This window comes from Dasypus novemcinctus, chromosome 6 (assembly GCF_030445035.2).
Source record: "Dasypus novemcinctus isolate mDasNov1 chromosome 6, mDasNov1.1.hap2, whole genome shotgun sequence".
Classification (NCBI taxonomy): Eukaryota; Metazoa; Chordata; class Mammalia; order Cingulata; family Dasypodidae; genus Dasypus; species Dasypus novemcinctus.
In genome coordinates this window covers 75,093,677-75,111,681 of record NC_080678.1, presented here as the reverse complement: position 1 = coordinate 75,111,681, position 18,005 = coordinate 75,093,677, and the positions used below count along the sequence as shown (strand labels likewise).

The 18,005-nt window shown below is 35.4% G+C and overlaps 1 protein-coding gene across 4 annotated transcripts in view; it reads left to right on the top strand.

Annotated features, from left to right (window-relative positions):
• The window catches only part of CTNNA3 (catenin alpha 3), a 1,802,485-nt gene that overhangs the window by 1,518,460 nt on the left and 266,020 nt on the right, over positions 1 to 18,005 (top strand). The gene's annotated exons all lie outside the window — the stretch shown is intronic.

Below are 18,005 nucleotides of genomic sequence, written 5' to 3'. Positions count from 1 at the left end.
TTTCTATAAGAAGAAAAATTAAGACCACTTATTTGAAAACAAAGATGAAGTCCCGCCTTCCAATTTGCTTTCTTGTTATTTCCTTTCAAAGTAAGGTCTTACAGCTGTGCCTGACATTTTTCTCATAATGAACCCTCTCAGGACTTGATGTAGTTGTGGTAAATATAAAGGGAGAGGAAGACATTGTTAACTTGAAGAGCTTTACTATCAGTATAAGCCTCCCTAGTTGAGTGTTCTCTTCTAAGTCAAAATACAAATTAGCACACATACTTAATTTTCAATACTTTAAAGTATAACGTTACTTATATTTTGTGTAAGATTATGTATTATTGTGCATCTGCCTCAAGTTCAAGTTAATGGCCTTGATTTATGTTCTAAGGAAAAGTGATGAGAAACACACAAAAATAGTAATGTCCTTAGTTGTAATCATATGAGATGAGTACTGGCCTTGGTGTTAAGTGCCATTTTGTATTTTTCCCCTTAGGCTCTCTGTATTGTACTAGCCAACTGCCAAATCATTGAGCTACTCTTAAAATATGGGAAAAAAAGAAAAAGAAAAAGGAAGGAAGGAAAGGTAGGATGGAGAGAGGGAGGGAGAAAGGAAGGAAGAAATCAAGAAGGAATAGACGATCTCAACACACCGTTTACTAGTAGAGAGAATGAATCAGTCATTAAAAATCTCCCAACAAAGCTCAGGGTCAGATGGATTCAGAGGGAAATTTTAACCAAGCATTCTGAGGGATTAACAAAAGTCTTGCCCAAACGCTTCCAAAAAAATTGAAGAGTAGGGAACACTCCCTAATTCAATATACAAGGCAACATTACACTCTTTCCAAAGACAGAAAAAGATATCACAAAGAAAATTCCACACCAATATCTCTTATGAATATAGATGCAAAAATCCTCAACAAAATATTAGCACATTAAAAGAATTATCCACCATGATCAAGTGGAATTAATTCTCGTTATGCAAGGCTGGTTCAACATAAAATCATTGTAATACACTGCCTTAGCAGAATGAAAAAATAAAGCCACATGATCATCTAAATTGTTGCAGACAAGGTATTTGTCAAAATCCAGCACTCCTTCTTTATAAAAAACACTTAGAAAACCAGGAATAGAAGGAAACTTCTTCAACATGATAAAAAGCATATATGAAAATCCCAAAGTTAACAAACATACTTGGTGAAAGAATGAAAGCTTTCCCTCTAAGATCCCGAACAAGACAAGGCTGCCCAGTGTAATGACTGTTATTCATCCTAGTCCTGGAAGTTCTATCCAGAGCAATTAGGCAATAGAAATAAATAGAGGGGAAGCGGACTTGGCCTAGTGTATAGGGCGTCCATCTACCACATGGGAGGTCCATGGTTCAAACCCCAGGCCTCCTTGATCTGTGTGGAGCTGGCCCACGCCCAGTGCTGATGCGCACAAGGAGTGCCCTGCCATGCAGGGGTGTCCTCCATGTAGGGGAGTCCCACGCGCAAGCAGTGTGCCCCGTAAGAAGAGCCGCCCAGCGCGAAAGAAAGTGCAGCCTGCCTAAGAATGGCACTGCCCACGCAGCAAGATGATGCAACAAAAAGAGATGCAGATTCCCATGCCACTGGCAACAACAGAAGCAGACAAAAGAATACACAGCAAATGGACACAGAAAACAGTCAACTGGGGCAGGGGATGGAGTGGGGAAGGGGAGAGAAACAAATAAAAAATAAATCTTAAAACTAAGTAAATAAATAAATAGAAAGCATCCAAACTGGAAAGGAAAAAGTAAACAGTTCTAAAGTTGTGAAAATGTCAAAATCAAGGCACCATCAGAGATGGTTTCTTATCAAAGTCAGCTACTGGTGATCTTGGCATCCTGCCACATATTGAGGCAAAATGGCAGCAGATCTCTGCTGGGGACCCTGTCTTCCTCTCAAGGCTCACCATCTCCAGAAACTCAGCTGGTGGTGGTCTGGTATATCTTGTCTCTTCAGCCTTGAGCTGCTCCAAGGGCCCAGCATCTTGAGGACTTTGTGCCTTAGCTTCAACTACTGGCAATTCTTGAGTCCTCTCTCTCACATGGCTGGGTCAAAATGGCAGAACTCCTTTACTGTGTGTCCCACATCTCTGTGTCCTCAGTTTATACAAGGCTCAGTACGACAGTGGAGACCAACCTGTGTGATGCTTAATTGATCTTGTCCAAGCAAAAGAGATCTAATCAAGGCTCCTTACCTGAATCTAATGCAATCAAAGAATCTCACATCCACATTAATGGATTAGTTCAAGAACAATCTTTTCTGGGATTCACAAAATTCAAACTGTCAAAATATTTAAAACCACATATCTGATACGAGTTTAATATTCAGAATACATATTAAAACTCTACAATGCAACAATAAAATGATAATTAACAGCACTGGATTATATATTTGATTGTTGTTAAAAGGGAAATTTTAGGTTATAATATGTTACTAGAATTTTTTTTAAAAAATCCAAGGGAATGTACAATGCAATGAGTGAACCCTAAGATAAATCATTGGAGTGCAGAAAATAGTACAGTTACAAAATCATGCTTTCATGAATTGTAACAAATGAACCACACTAATGCAATCTATTAATAATAGGGTAATATATATGCATTTTATGTATAATTTTTCTGTAAACCCAGAACTTCTCTAATAAAAAATGACCTGCTTCTGGCTAGATTTTTGATAAAATATTGGATATGAAAATATATAGCTATTCAGTAGACATAATTCATATGAAATGTTTGCTTGATTTTACTAAGGTTTTTAGCACAAAATAATTATTGCCATTTTTTATTACATTTTGTAGTATAGGACTAGCAATAAATTGCAGAGCTATGAATTTTTTAAAAATTCATTATTTTATAATTTGAGTAGAATTCAAAAAGAGAAATTAAAATGATTCTCTTCATTCCAAAATTGTGATATTTCATTCTCTGCAAAATAGATCCCTAGAAAAATGAGGTGTGATTCTTAAAGTACTGAATTTTTAAAAAAATCTAATTCTATCTTTTTGATGAGTTTTAGATACATGCTTTGACTCAATTATTGAGCTTAAGAAATCAAAATTAGGTCTTTTCTTAATTTTCAGGCGATTGCCTTTTTTCTTTCTTTCTGCTTAAACCTTTAAATAATCCTGGAATTTGCAAAACTCTGTGCTAATTTATTTTCTTCAGTTCATGCAAATAGATTTTTAAACATATATATATTTGAAAGATAATAAAGAAGACAGGAAAAGTAAGTAACCTTGAAAGTTTTCTGGTAAACTTTCAGAAGACGTTTAGGTTTAAGCAGTATGTGGTTAGATTTAGATTGTAAGTTCGTGCATATTTATTTATTCTACATTGTTAATTTTACATGGATTTAAATCCTTTTAGAGACTTTTTGAGAATTTTGAGTTGCTGTCTGATCTTTCCTTTGCTCAATTCTCTAAGGTCAAGAGTTCCTTTTAAGTAAGAACACCCTTTCTGTTTTTTCAAAAGAAACAATTTATAGTTTCTGAAGACTTTATTGATTAAAAATGTTTCATATGTATATGTCAGAACATAGGGTTTATGTAACCTCCACTCTAGTATAGAAATGATTTTTCTCAGAAGCATACTCCTTTTTCTTGTCACTACTTTCAGACCATTTTCTGACACATTCCCTTAAGAATCTCTTTTCTTCTTTACCCATTGTATAAATACTCCTGCAAAAACACATATATGCACACATACAACACACACACAGAGCACAACTGACTTATAATAAAGCCAGTGTTATGGCCACAATGAAACATTGCAATTATAATGATTATCACCAAGTAAGTGTCCTGAAGTTCAGAAAATGAGCTGTCCCCTTTTTAAGGTTAATCTGCACCTGACTGTAACAGAGAAATCATGTAATTATAAAAACTGGATGGAATTCCAAAAAATCCTTGAGCTTATCCCTGTGTTAGATGGTTATAGAACTGTCTGCATAGATAATATTGGAAATCTTACTTGGGATCAGATCCATCATAAATTTGGCATATACTGATTCTTTTGTTACTAAGTACTTCATTAAGCAACTTCTGAATAATGGCAGTTTTCTGATTCTTGAAACAAATATTGGTAATGGATCCTCAGGCAAAAGAACAGCCCTTGGTAGGCAGTTAGAGAATGGCAGAAAGATTAGTAATTATAAATACATGCCCCCCAGTATGATTAATTAGTTGAGAAGAATTCCGACATAACAAAATCCTTACCACTCACAACACTCTCCTCCTGCTGATAGCAATTGTTCGGCAGATTTTTCAAGTTCCTTGCCTTTGTTATCTGTGCTTTCTGCTCAAAAAGCAATAATTTTACCCCGCCTTTTTGGAAGTATGCAAACCACTTTCCATCCTGCCCTATCTACTCAGTGTCTGATGAAACATTGTTTCAAATTAATATCCCTAGATTACATTCACCTGCCTTAACTTGTCCTTATTTTTCTTGCACAACTTTTCCTTTTGTGGAGGTTGCTTTTTCTCTGCCACATACTCTCCATTTTTCTTATTTTACTTTTCTCATTTTACTCCTTTAATAATAGAGGAAAAGAGGTACACACACTTGTGTATTATGTTCTAAAAGTAGAAAGTGGACAGAACCACTCAACATTTCAGAGACTCAGGTGTGTGTGTGTGTGTGTGTGTTTTGATTCCGTGTGGCTGGGGTAACAGCTGCCATATTATGGAGTGAAATAAGCTAGCATACAGTATTTAGCACAAGGAGTGAAAACAATTAGCTCTCAGTTAAAGTAAAATTCCTCAATCTTTGAGGTAATGTTATTTTGATTGTCACATATATTTTACTAAGCTAGGTGTTACCAGCCAAGTGCTATCACTATTTTCTTATGCAACTTTCGATAAATAATTTTTTTCTTTTTATTTATTTATTTTTTCTCTCTTTATTTTTTTAAAATGTTACATAAAGAAAAATATGAGGTCCTCATATACTCCCCACTCCCCTTCTATAAATAATTTTAATTCACAGCTTGAAATACTAATATGTGAGATGGAAGTATCACAAAATTTATGTTTTCTATTAGGGCCACATTAAAAAGAAAATGAGATATGCATGAAAATATTTTTTAACATATAAAGCACTGTATTAATATATAATCATAATTATAAAAGTTTAAATATAGTTGCATCTATTTTCTTTTGAATGGCTACTGTGGGCTAGATGCAATGCTGGGTGTTTTCCATATATTCACTTAAATTCTGATAACTCTTCGAGGATTTCTTTTTCATTTATCTATTACTATGTAACAAATAACCAAAAAACTTAGTATAAAGATGTATTATTATCTCACATAGTTTTGAAAGTTGACTGATGGTAACCAGAGCTGAAGCCAGCTGAAGGCTCAATCACTCTGGATATCTAAGATGGTTTCTCCACTCCCATATCTGGTTCACCTTTCCAGAGGATCTCTCAAGGTCAAGCTTGGACTTTTCCATTCCAGAGAAGTACTCCAATAGTCAATAGTCAGACTTCTTACATAGTGTATGGCATCCTCCAGAGCAAAGGTCTCAAGGGACCAAAGGGGACCGTATTAGATATGTGATAACATAGTCTGAGAAGCAAATGGCATCATGACCATTGCATTTTATGCATCAAAAGTCAGTCATATTGCCCAACCATATTCCAGAAGAGGGGACTATACCAGGGAGTGACTATCAGATGGCATGGCTCATTAGAGAGCTATCATTGGGGACTAACTACCACTTAGATTTGTCTATCATAAGAAGGATTATTATCTTTGTTTTAGAAATAAAGAAATTGAAACACAAAGACTTAAACAAATGCCTAGTATGACATAGTTAACTAATCAAACAAATTTATCAACATATTTACAAACCTTTTTCTCTTCTGTGACCTGTGCTTTCTCCTCAGATATTAGCAATATCTTCTATCATGTCTCCATCTCCCTGTATCTTCCATTATCTATTTTCTTCCAACTTTTTGGTGTCTTCAAATGTAGTCATTTCTCTTGTTAGAGTCATGTTCTTATTGACCACCTTACTGTTCAAGTTCAGCAGGTTCCTTGCATATCTATTCTTTTTTTAACTTCATTTGACTTGAATTCCACCCCGTTTTCAGAAAAGTGGTCACCAACTGTTCTTTTTGCTCTATGCTTAGACTCTCTTGCCTCTTGGATTTTGTCACACTAAACTCAACAAATTCCTTACCTGACTACTTTCTCAACTTTGCTAAAGAATGTCGAATATTAATTCAGTCAATGTAGTGAGTGCCTATGTTACAGAGTACAATAAACAATAAGAAATCAAAGGTGAGTCACACAATGCTCTCATCCTCAAATAGCTCAGAGTTCCATTTGGAAGACAGGAGGCTAATTTCTAAAGTCAATGGTATCCTACAATAGAGAGGTATAAATAGTACTTGGAGTCCATACCGTATTTTTCTCAGCCATATCAATGTTGCCTTCCCTCATTTCATGCAATCCTTATTTTCTTTGCCTATTGATATTTTTACTACATTCTTCGTAGTAAAGATTCAAAATCATTTCTTTTCATTTTTATAATTTTAAAAAAATATTTATTTTCTCTCCCCTTCTTCCCCTCTCCCTAGTTGTCTGTTCTCTGTGTCCATTTGCTGTTTGTTCTACTGTGCCCCCTTTTATTCTTGTAAACAGTCCTGGGAATCTGTGTCTCTTTTTGTTGCATCATCTTGCTGCATCAGCTCTGTGTGTGTGCAGCGTCACACCTGAACAGGCAGTACTTTTTTTGCTTGGGGTGGCTCTCCTTATGGCGTACACTCCTTGTGCGTGGGGCTCCCCTATGCAGGGGACACCCCTGCGTGGCGTGGCACTCCTTGTGCGCATCAGCATTGTGCATGGGCCAGCTCATCACATGGGTCAGGAGGCCCTGGGTTTGAACCCTAGACCTCCCATGTGGTAGGCAGATGCTCTATCCATTGAGTCAAATCTGCTTCCCTTGGGAGGTTTTTGATGACTGTTTCAATATCTTTACTTGTGGTTGGTTTGTTGAAGATTTCTATATCTCCTAGGGTCATTGTGGTTTGTTTGTGTGTTTCTAGGAATTTGTCCATTTAGCCTATGTTGTCTAAATTGTTGGCATACAGTTGATCATAGGTTCCTCTTAAGACCTCTTATTTCTGTGAGGTCAGTGGTAATGTACTCCCACTTATTTTTTAATTTATTTATTTGCCTCTTCTCTCTTATTTCATTGTAAGTCTAGCTAGGGATTTGCCCATTTTGTTATTTCCAAAGTACCAACTTATGGTTTTATTGGTTCTTCTCTATTGTTTTTGTTGTTGTTGTACTCAATTTCTTTTATTTTTGCTCTAATCTTTGCTACTTCTTTCTTTCTACTTGCTCTGGGATTGTAGTTTTCCTAGTTCCTCCAGGTGTGCAGTTAGGTCTTTGATTTTAGTTCTATTGTCTTTTTTAATGTAATTATTGAGGGTTATAAATTTCCCCTTCAGTACTGCCTTTTTCTCTGTCACATTGATTTTGATATGGTTGGGTTCTCATTTTCATTCCTTTCAAGATAATTACTGGTTTCTCTTGAAATTTCTTCTTTGACTTACTGGTTATTTAACAGTGTGTGGTTTAATCTTCACATATTTGTGATACTCCATTTTTCTACCTGCTATTGATTCCCAGCTTCATTCCATTATGATCAGAGAAAGTACTTTGTATAATTTCAGTCTTTTTAAATTTATTGTCTTGTGACCAAACTTATGGTCTATCCTAGAGAAAGATCCATGAGTACTTGAGAAGAATGTATACCCTTCTGTTTTTGTGTGCAATATTCTGGATATCTCATTTAGGTCTAGTTATTTCATCATATTATTCAAGCTCTCTATTTCCTTGTTCATTCTCTGTCTAGATGTTCTATCTAATCCTGAGAGGGAGGGTTGTATTGAAGTGTCCAACTATGATTAGAGAGACATTTATTTCTCCCTTTAGTGTACCAATGTGTGCCTCATATATTTTGAAGCACCCAGGTTAGATCCATAAATATTTATTATTGTTATTTCTTGTGGAGTGCTTTTTTATTTATATGCAGTTTTTCTTCTATATCTCTTATAACAGTTTTGAAAAAAAAAAGTCTTTTTTTCTAATATTAGTATTGCTACCCCAGCTCTTTTTTGGTTATTCCTCATGGAATATCTTTTTCCTACCATTCTCTTTCAACCTATTCATATGTTTCAATCTCTGATGAATCCCTTGTAAACAGCATAAAGTTGGCTTATACTTTTTTATCCATTTCCATCTTTTGATTGTGTCATTACATCCATTAATAGTCAATGTTATTGCTGTAAATGTATTTACTTCAGCCATTTATCCTTTAGTTTTTATTTATTATATCTTTTTGATATATCTCTTTTTACCCTTTTGGTTACCCTTATTTATAATCTTCATTTCTTTACTCTCCTCTAGACCGCTCTCTCCTGCCTTTTCTTTTCTGCCTGCAGAACTCCCTTTAGGATTTCTTGTAGGACAGGTCTCTTGTTGATGAACTTTCTCACTTTCCATTTATCTGTGAGTATTTTAAACTCTCCCCCTTTTTTTTTTTTTTTTGAAGGAAACTTTTGCTGGATAAAGAATTCTTGATTGTCAGTTTTTCTTGTTCAGTAATATATATATATTACTGATATATCTATCTCACTGCCTTCTCACCTCTATGGTTCTGAAATGTAATTTATGTATTTTATGAGTTACAAAATTTTGATCACAATTTCCTCACATATTCTTTCTTCCCCATTTCTCTTCTCTTCTGCTTCTGGGACACCCATCACACATATGTTTTTGTACTTCCTGATATCTTTCAGATTCATTCTGTTCTATATCTCTCCTTCTTTTCAGAAGATTTTGATTCTCATTCTTCTACTTTGCTGATCTTTTCTTTTGTGTGTTCAAATCTGCTGTGGTAAGGTCCTACTATATATTTTTTAATTCTTTTATTTTGTCTTTCATCCCCGTAATTTCTGTATGATTCTTTTCATACTTCCAAATTCTTTCTAATATCCTTTGTGACTTTATAATCCTTCATCTGCATGAATGGTTTTAGGAGAGTTGTTGAACATCTTTGATTAGTTATTCCTAATTCTGTGTTTCCTTTAAGTTTTAATTGGTTCCCTTGACTGGGACATATCTTCCTAATTCTTAATATGGCTTGTAATTTTTGCTGATGTCTAGACATCTGAATATTTTGTTAGTGTACTCTGAAGGTCAGTTTCTCTTTCTTGCCTAGGGTTTTATTGTTGGTTGGCTTTGTGTTAAGACTCTTCTTTGATGCAGTGTTCAACTTACTTCAATACTTTAGAGTAGCCTATGTTTAATTGACCATATATATATTTTTACCTCTTCTTCATTTGTTACTTGCCCTGGATATGCAATACAATTTTAAAATTGCACTTTTTCTGCTGCTATTTCTCCTCCAAGTGAAATCTTCCTTTCCTCTGTTCCTTTTCTGGGAATCTTGATTTGCTCTGTTTTTATTTTGCTTCTATATATTTGTCTTTGTTTCCAGCTGCCCCTGATTGAAGGACAAACTCTGGGGGCCATGCTTGAATTACTACCAAATCAATATTTCCCAGCTAAAATTGGGCCAGGATCCACGAAGAGGGGCACTGACTGGCTCCAAAATCCACTGGGATGGGGATCAGAAAGGACACCAAAGTCTTCCCTATGACTTCCAAAAGCTGTGCCTTCCTGTCCTGTCCAGCAGATTCCACTCTTCAACAAACTGTTCATTCCCACCCTAAGGAGGCACTGTGTTTTACATCTCCACTACTTCTGTCCCTGTCCAGGTGGGGTTGAAACAATGGCTGCTGCCACTGTTTTCTGGGGCTGCAGGCTGAAACAGTAGTTTAGAGTTGAGACCCAGTGATCCAAATTCACTAAAGAGAAGCCATGATCAATGCTTGCCCATGTTCTTGCCCTGATTCTTGGGAAAGAGTCATCCTTCAGCAAACTGGTTCCTACTGTACTGTGGAGGCACTATTATTTTCACATCTCCTCTGTCTCTACCCCTGTCAATGCCATGGTTTAAAAAATGCCTGCTGTCACCTTTGTCCAAGGTAGATTGAAGCAGTAGCACAGATTTGGGACCCCATGATCCAAATTCACTCACCAAAAGCCATGATCACTGCTCTATCATGCCTAGAGGATATTTTATGTTATTTGCTGTTAGCAACAGCTAGCCAGGGACTGGGGAATGGGTACCAGCAGCCAATATGTGAAGAGAGCTGCTAACTGCTCTTTACTGTGGTTTGTCAGTTTCACTCTTCTGCTTTTTCCTGGATGCTCTGCATCCAGGCCTCTGGAGCCCCAGAGCAATTGTGTCAGAATTTCCTGCCTGCTTACTAGTTACTTTGGTGGAAGAACTGAGACCTGGCACTCCCTTCTCCACTATCTTCCCTGTAAGTACCTTTTTTGTCCATCTATCCATTGTATCTTATTTATCCTTTATGCCCCATGTAATTCCAATATGAACATTATTAACTTTCCTTTTTCAAATATAAATTGCTCTGTTTTACCCCCATTTTTCTCATCTTTTTCTTATGGTTCACTGGAAAATGTGTCCTTTATTTTATTTACATCAATTTTACTTCATCTGCTTTCAACACATTTCACCTCATGCCCATTAGAAGGCTGTTTCTTCCAATATCCCTACTCTTTTACATCTTTAATTGCTGCTTCCTCAATGGCTCCTTCTGGTATATTTACCAAAACCTTATCTATGATTTTGAAATAAAATCTTCCAATTTTTTTTCTGGCATTGAGAGTTTAATTAGTCTAAAGCAAATCAGTTCCTCTTTAGGCTGTCTTTTGCAAAGTTCCAGTGGTTTTAATCTATTGCTAAGACCATCACTCTTTGTTAACCAAAAGTCATAGCTCCAATCCCACCTCTTTAATGGGAGCGGAGAGGCCGGGGCTTCCTAAAATATGAATAATGCTAGTTTTGCTGCTTGCTAGCCATAACATAGAATTTCCACCAAGCTTAAACCCCCTAGCCAAGGGAGAAACTTGTGTACCTCTCAACTGTCAAGCACTCTGAAGGATTTGAGATTTCCACCTTACCCTTCTTGTAAGATGCTAAAATAACTACCACAATTTCATGGGTGGTGGCAAATTACACAAGACTCTTAGATCAAGATGAAGGAAATTTTATTAGTCACAGAATAGCAGCAGCCAGATTATCAGCATTTTTGTACCAGTTGCTCAAGCCTCATTTCCTCCCAGGCAACACAAAAAGGGCCACATGACACCTCTACATGCAGTAAGTTGCATTACAGGCTAGAACCCTGACCTTAGGAAACCCCAGTCTTTTATAATAAGATAAGCAGGGATATTCTTTGCTGGAGGTTGAGACATTGTCTTTATTATACTGAACAGTAAATGTTCCTGTCCTTTGAAAGCTGTTAGCAAAGCTGCCCTTTCCTCTTGTGGAGACACTGTATCTTTTAAGGCTGTTTGCTGTATTAATATCCTTGAAAAGATAGTCTTGAAAATAAAAAAGGCATTCAGTTCCTCATTGGCAAAATACAGAAACGTGATAGGTCCATAGAGAATTGTTGCTCAATAATAACCACAAATGCTGAGCTGCCAGGATAGGGCTGGTTTCTAGTGTGTTGTATTATTATTGTATCCTGCCCTGTGGCTTCCCTAATCATGCTCTTTAAAAGGTTCATAGACAAGAATCTTAGTCCTTCTCAAGCAATTACAGATCTCAGTGCAAGTGTCCTAGAGTGCAGTGGAAAAGAGTGAACCCACATGCCTGTGACTGCTTCTGTCTCTGAGTTTTTCCTAATGAATATTGTTCCATCAAGTTCTGTGTGTGTTCTCCTTGACCATTTGCCTCTGTTAGCATGATAGGTAAACACCAGCTACCCTTTTAATTGTCAATTTTTAATCATGAAAAATTTGATAGCTGTATCCATATTAAACAGAGAATTGAGTCAATAAATATTTATTGAGTACACCCAATATATCAGGCACAAGTACTGTGATGAAAAATCTCTCATTAAACTTCCATTCTACCATTCCTTACTTTTGAATTTATGAATGCTTTCAAAAGTAAATGATGTACAGTGCTATAGTGTGGAACCAGCAATCTTATACCTTGATTTTGAATTTTAAATGGCTAAAATTATTTTACAAAACAACTTACCAATATGTATCAAGGGCCTCAAAAACTTGCAAAAAGTTATGTAATTTCTTACCTTGTTTATGGTAGTCAAAAGTTACTACAATATTAAAAATCCCATACAATGAAAGATTAAATAAAATATGATATAACCAATTGTCCAATAATTATGTTTACTAAGTTTTTAATGAGATATAAATGTTAATGATTTAATGTCAAAAAGGCATGGTCTAAAATTGTTTGCATTTACAATTTTTTAATTATAAAAAATTGCACAATAATATTGTAAGGAAATATGCTAAACATTGATAGTAGTTAGCTCTGGGTAGAAGTAGTTTCTTCCTTATATCTTATTATTTTCCAAAATTTCTCTAAAAGTTCTCTAAATACTAGACATGCACAGTTTAGTATAATGAATGAGAATGTGAGCTTTGGAATCAGATTTCCTTGGACTAAAATTCTGCTACAGTCTCTTTCTAGCCTGCAGTCTTTTTTTTTTTTTTAAGGTGTATTTATTTATTTAATTCCGTCCCCCCGCACCGTTGTCTGTTCTCTGTGTCTATTTGCTGCATCTTGTTTCTTTGTCCGCTTCTGTTGTCATCAGCGGCACGGGAAGTGTGGGCGGTGCCATTCCTGGGCAGGCTGCACTTCCTTTCACGTGAGGTGGCTCTTCTTGCGGGGCACACTCCTTGTGCGTGGGGCTCCCCTACACGGGGGACATCCCTGCGTGGGGCGGCACTCCTTGCGCTCATCAGCACTGCGCATGGGCCAGCTCCACACGGGTCAAGGAGGCGGGGTTTGAACCGTGGACCTCCCATGTAGTAGACGGACACCCTAACCACTGGGCCAAGTCCGTTTCCCTCTGCAGTCTTGATAAACCTCAGTTTCCTTTTCGAAACAATGGTTATTATGACAATATAACTTCATAGAACTGTTCTGTCTCTTGAATTGTCTGATGTATCTAAAGCACTTATTTCGCATCGAGTGCCTAGTTTAGTACAAAGGAAGAGGAAGGTGTTGTGTTAGGAACATAGCCTTTGGAACCAGACTAGCTGGCTTTCCATTCTGGCTTCTTTACTTACCAACTATACAAGTTACTTAAACTCTTTGTGCCTCAGCTTCTGTTCCTTTCTGTATCCCCAACTCTTATAAGAGGGCTTGAAATATAGCAGCTACTCAATAAATATTGAATAATATATAATCTAATATTATGCTTATTTAAATATTAAATTTAAAATAGGTGCCCTATATATCACCATTTCTAAAACCTTATATAATGGCTTCTGCTTTCACAATTGGTAGAAGGTTTTGAAGGCCACTCAATATTCTCTGTTACTACACTAAATAATATATCTTCCATTTTAATCCTTGCTCATCACCTGGAACATTTTATATTGTTAGTCATCTACTCTTCCACTGAATTCTCTTGTCAGTTGGCTTTTATATCTCTGTTATTTCTTTATTTTTCCCAAAATATCTTAAACCAGCCATTTCTTTTTATGCTGCTTATTTTTTCTCTATGCAGGTTCTTGAAGATTTTACAATTCATTTACCATGGTAAAAGTAGGAATATACAATCCTTATTCATTTACTAAAACACTCCTATTTTTTAGGATTCATGTAAAAAGATTTTGTGCTTTTTCTTAAAATTCACTTTACTTCTCTTCAGTTGTGACTGCTTCTCCTCTACCTCTGAATTTCCTTAGTCTTTTGTGCATTCTCACTTAACATCCTTTCACAGACTACCATGAGTCCTGTATATGCTTTTTTTTCTTTTCCTAAATAGGGAATATCTAAAAGCTGGAACGATGTCTTTCTCATCTTTACATCCTCCCAAATGCCTTATCCAATTTAGGTGACAATTTGTTGTTTGTTTTGAGCATATCATTCAATTAAATAACGAAATCTTTATTACCTTGCTGTTTAGATGTGAATGTGAGGACAATTAGGCTGTAACACAAAACTCCATATTGGTCCAACTCATGAGATAGGTGACCCTTTCTTTCTTATGGCCTCTGATTTTTCCTGAAGTTAATTGCTTGACATATCACCAATTCAGCAATAATATAGAAAATTTTAAACTATCTTGGAATTTTTCTCTAAAGTGATGGTCACCCAAATTAGTAATAATAAAATGGCTAAAATAGAAAATTATATATAAGAGTATAGGTAAAATAGAAATATTTTTTAAGCAGTAATTAGGAAAAATAGTTATTTGGGACAATGTAAAAATGTGTAAGTACTCAAGTTCAAAAGTATAAATACTCAGGTTTTGACAGTGAAAAAATTGAGCCAAATGTTAAATTAGGTTTTGGAATTATACATTTATGGCTAAAAAACAAAGGCTTTGCTAAACTACTGAACAGATTATTATAAATTTGTACTCTGTATCGAGTATAGGAACCCAACTATAGTTTTCAGTTACTTCTTCTAACTATGATAAAGGAAAGCTATGTGCTTTTTTAAAACCAATTGTATTCATACATATTAATAAAGCATAAATCCACCCAGACTATACAATTAATGGTATTTGGTATAATCACATAGTGGTATAATCACATCACTTCAGTCATTATTAAAGCATGTCCATTATTCCAATAATAACAACAATAATAAAAACAACAAAAAAACTCATTGCCTCTTAATCTCTCTGTTCCTACATAGCTGCTTTTGTTTCCATGTCTCTAGTTTATTTGTGTTTATATTTTCTAAAAGCAGTCATATATGCAATATTACTCATATTTGTATTTCACATGAGGGTTCACTATGTTATACAATCCCATGTTAACATTTTTTAGATTTCCTTCTAAAATATATGTCGTTAGATTTTCTCTTTCAACCTCTGTCATATCCACATAATAGCTCTGCTAGACACAAACACTATGATGTGCTTTCACAATTTCTATGGTAAAGGAAACCTATGTGCTTTTATTGCTATCCCCTGTTTGGTCATATCTTTAAACTTTCGGGAAGCATATAACATTAATCATATAAATTAGCTTTCCATCTCAGAAAGGATGCATATAATTCAAGCCAACAAAGGACAAGCAAAGTACTGTGGAGGAGAGAGCAAACACTGCCAATGTGTTTTATTAATAAAGGATCTTTCTTATTCTTCACCACCTGATTATGTCCCAATTCCATTAGTGGACTCTATATGAAATATTAAAAGATGATGTAGATATTGACACTGATAATGGAAGTTAATTCTCTAATGTGAAAATATTTCCAGCTACCCAGCAGCTTAGATTATATATTTTTAATTTTTATGTTCCCTCATGATTTCATGGTTTAATTATATTAAGTGGGTAATTAAATTTTCATTATATCCAGGGCCTGCCATTCTCCATCATATCACCTGCACAGTGATGCCTACAAGTTGTAGCTAATTTAATCATTAGAGACTGTATTATCAGTATGCTTCTGTCCTAGACCAAACTAACCATGGATGAACCTAACCAAAGGAAAGTTTTCCCAGAAGTATTTTTAACCAGGATATCATTAAAGTTATTTCTTAAAGGCTCTTGGAAGCCTTTATGCCATTTCTTCTAAATTTTTTTTTATTTTTTTTATTTTAATCTTTATAAACCTTAACATGACTTATAAGGATCTGCATAGTGTGGTTCCTATTAATTTGTTTGGCCTAATTTTCTTTCTGTCCCTGTATAGTATTTCTTTCAGGTTTTTCACACTGTTGCTTCTGCTGGAATGTTCTTAGCCCCATCCCTTCCTAATTACCTACCCTCAGTTTTACCTAGTAACTTTCTATCATTTTTATCTGATCACAAAGAAAACATCACTTCTTCCAGAACGTCTTTTCTGACCTGCATAACTCAAGAAAGTCTTTTTTATGCAGCCCTCCCTCCTTGCTCCTGTTTCTTCAAAACTCAGTTTGTACTATCTATTCCTTTGCCTATTGTTTGTTTCCCTTCCTTAATAAACTGTCAACTCTATATGGACTGAATCTGTTTGGATCTCCATCATATTGTAGTTACTTCAAAACAGTGCCTAGTACATGTTGGATATTCAGGAACCATTTGGTAACCAAAATTATTAATCATCTGTCCAAGAATTTGATAGGATCTTGACATGTGAAACTTACACTTTTTCAGAAGATTGAAGTTTAATGCTTTATTATTCACAAACTTGTGAAAGTAAAATTCTGGAGAAATCATTTCTCAAATGTCAAGTTTCTGCTGTTCTAAGGTCTGTTGTGCAGAGCTACTCCATAACCAAGAAGAGAAGATAATAAACTTGGCTGTGAGGAGGAATTCCTGAAACAGTTGTAGGTAGAAGGAAAAATTGATAGGAAGGTGAGGGAGAGTTAACTTCTAACTCACTAGACTCTAATCTCCAGGAAGGTAGGAATTGTGTCTTTGAAATCCCAGACCCACTACAGCATCTGAAACATCCCAGACCCACTACAGCATCTGAAACATCCCAGACCCACTACAGCATCTGAAACAGAAATTCTTCCTTCCTTCCTTCATTCATTCAATAAACCTTTATTGAGTCAGGAATCAAGCACTATTCCAGATATTGATGATATAGTAGAGGGCATTAACTATATAATTTTGTGGGGACCCAAATATACAAAGAAAAGAGAATAACAAAACAAGATTATTAAAGTTACTACTAAGTACTATAAATTAAAGAAATCCAATAGCAGGATAGTGGGGCCATGAGGTGTGACTCCATAGGTGAGATGATCAAACAAGACCTCACTGAGGGAGTGATACTTATGTAAATTACTTATGTAAATTATGCAAAAGCCATGAGGTGAAAATCCAGGGGCAGAACACACTAAGCAAAGGAGAACCCCAAGTGAGGACATTCTGAAGTTTGAAGGAGTTAAGGAGTTTGGCTTATTCAACAAGTAGGAAAGGCCACTAAACAGTGGAGAGTAGTTAAGAATGGGCAGAGTATAAAAAATGATTTTTGATAAATGAGACCCATGGCCAGCCTTAGACAAAGTGACTGTGATACCTATAAGTTGCTATTTTCAGGTATTGAAAGATAACTAGATATTTTCCTGGTTTTGGCTGTTATGAATTAACCTACTATAAACATTCATGTACAGGTTTTAATGTAACTATAATTTCATTTTTCTACAGCAAATTCCCAGGAATGCAATTGTTGGATCCTTTGGTAATTACAGGTTTAATATTTAAGAAAGTGTTAAACTGTTTCCAAAGTTGCTGTGCCTTTTTACACTTTCTTCAGCATTATAGGAGCAATCCAGTTTCTCCGTATCCTTGACAGCATTTGATGTTGTCACTATTTTGTATATTAGGCATTCTAATATTTCAGTGTGATTTAATTTGAATTTCCTTAATGGTTAAAGATGTTGAACATCTTTTCATGTGCTTTTTTACCATCTGTATATCTTCACTTAAATATCAGTTCATGTCTTTTGCTCATTTACACATTGGATTGTTAGCCCTTTTTAGTCTTAAATTTTGAGAGTTTTTTATTTGTTCTAGATACTTGTTCTTTGTCAGTTATGTGGTTTGCAAATATTTTCTACTAGTTGTATCTTGTCCTTTCATTCTTTTAACAGAATCTTTCCCAGAAAAAGTTTTTACTTTTGATGTGATGCAATTTATCAAATTCCCCCTTTCATGTCAATTTTGCCTTTGAGGTCAAGTGTTAAACTCTTTGCTGACCCAGATCCTAAACACTTTTTCCAGTAATTTTTCCTAAAACTTTCATAAGTTTATAGTCTATAATCCATTTTGAGTTAAATTTTGTGGAAGATATGCAACTTAGGGTTAGAATTTTTGTTCTGTTTTTGTTTTTGTTGTTTACCTATGACAATCCAATTGCTCCAGGATCATTTGTTGAAAAGATCATCTTTA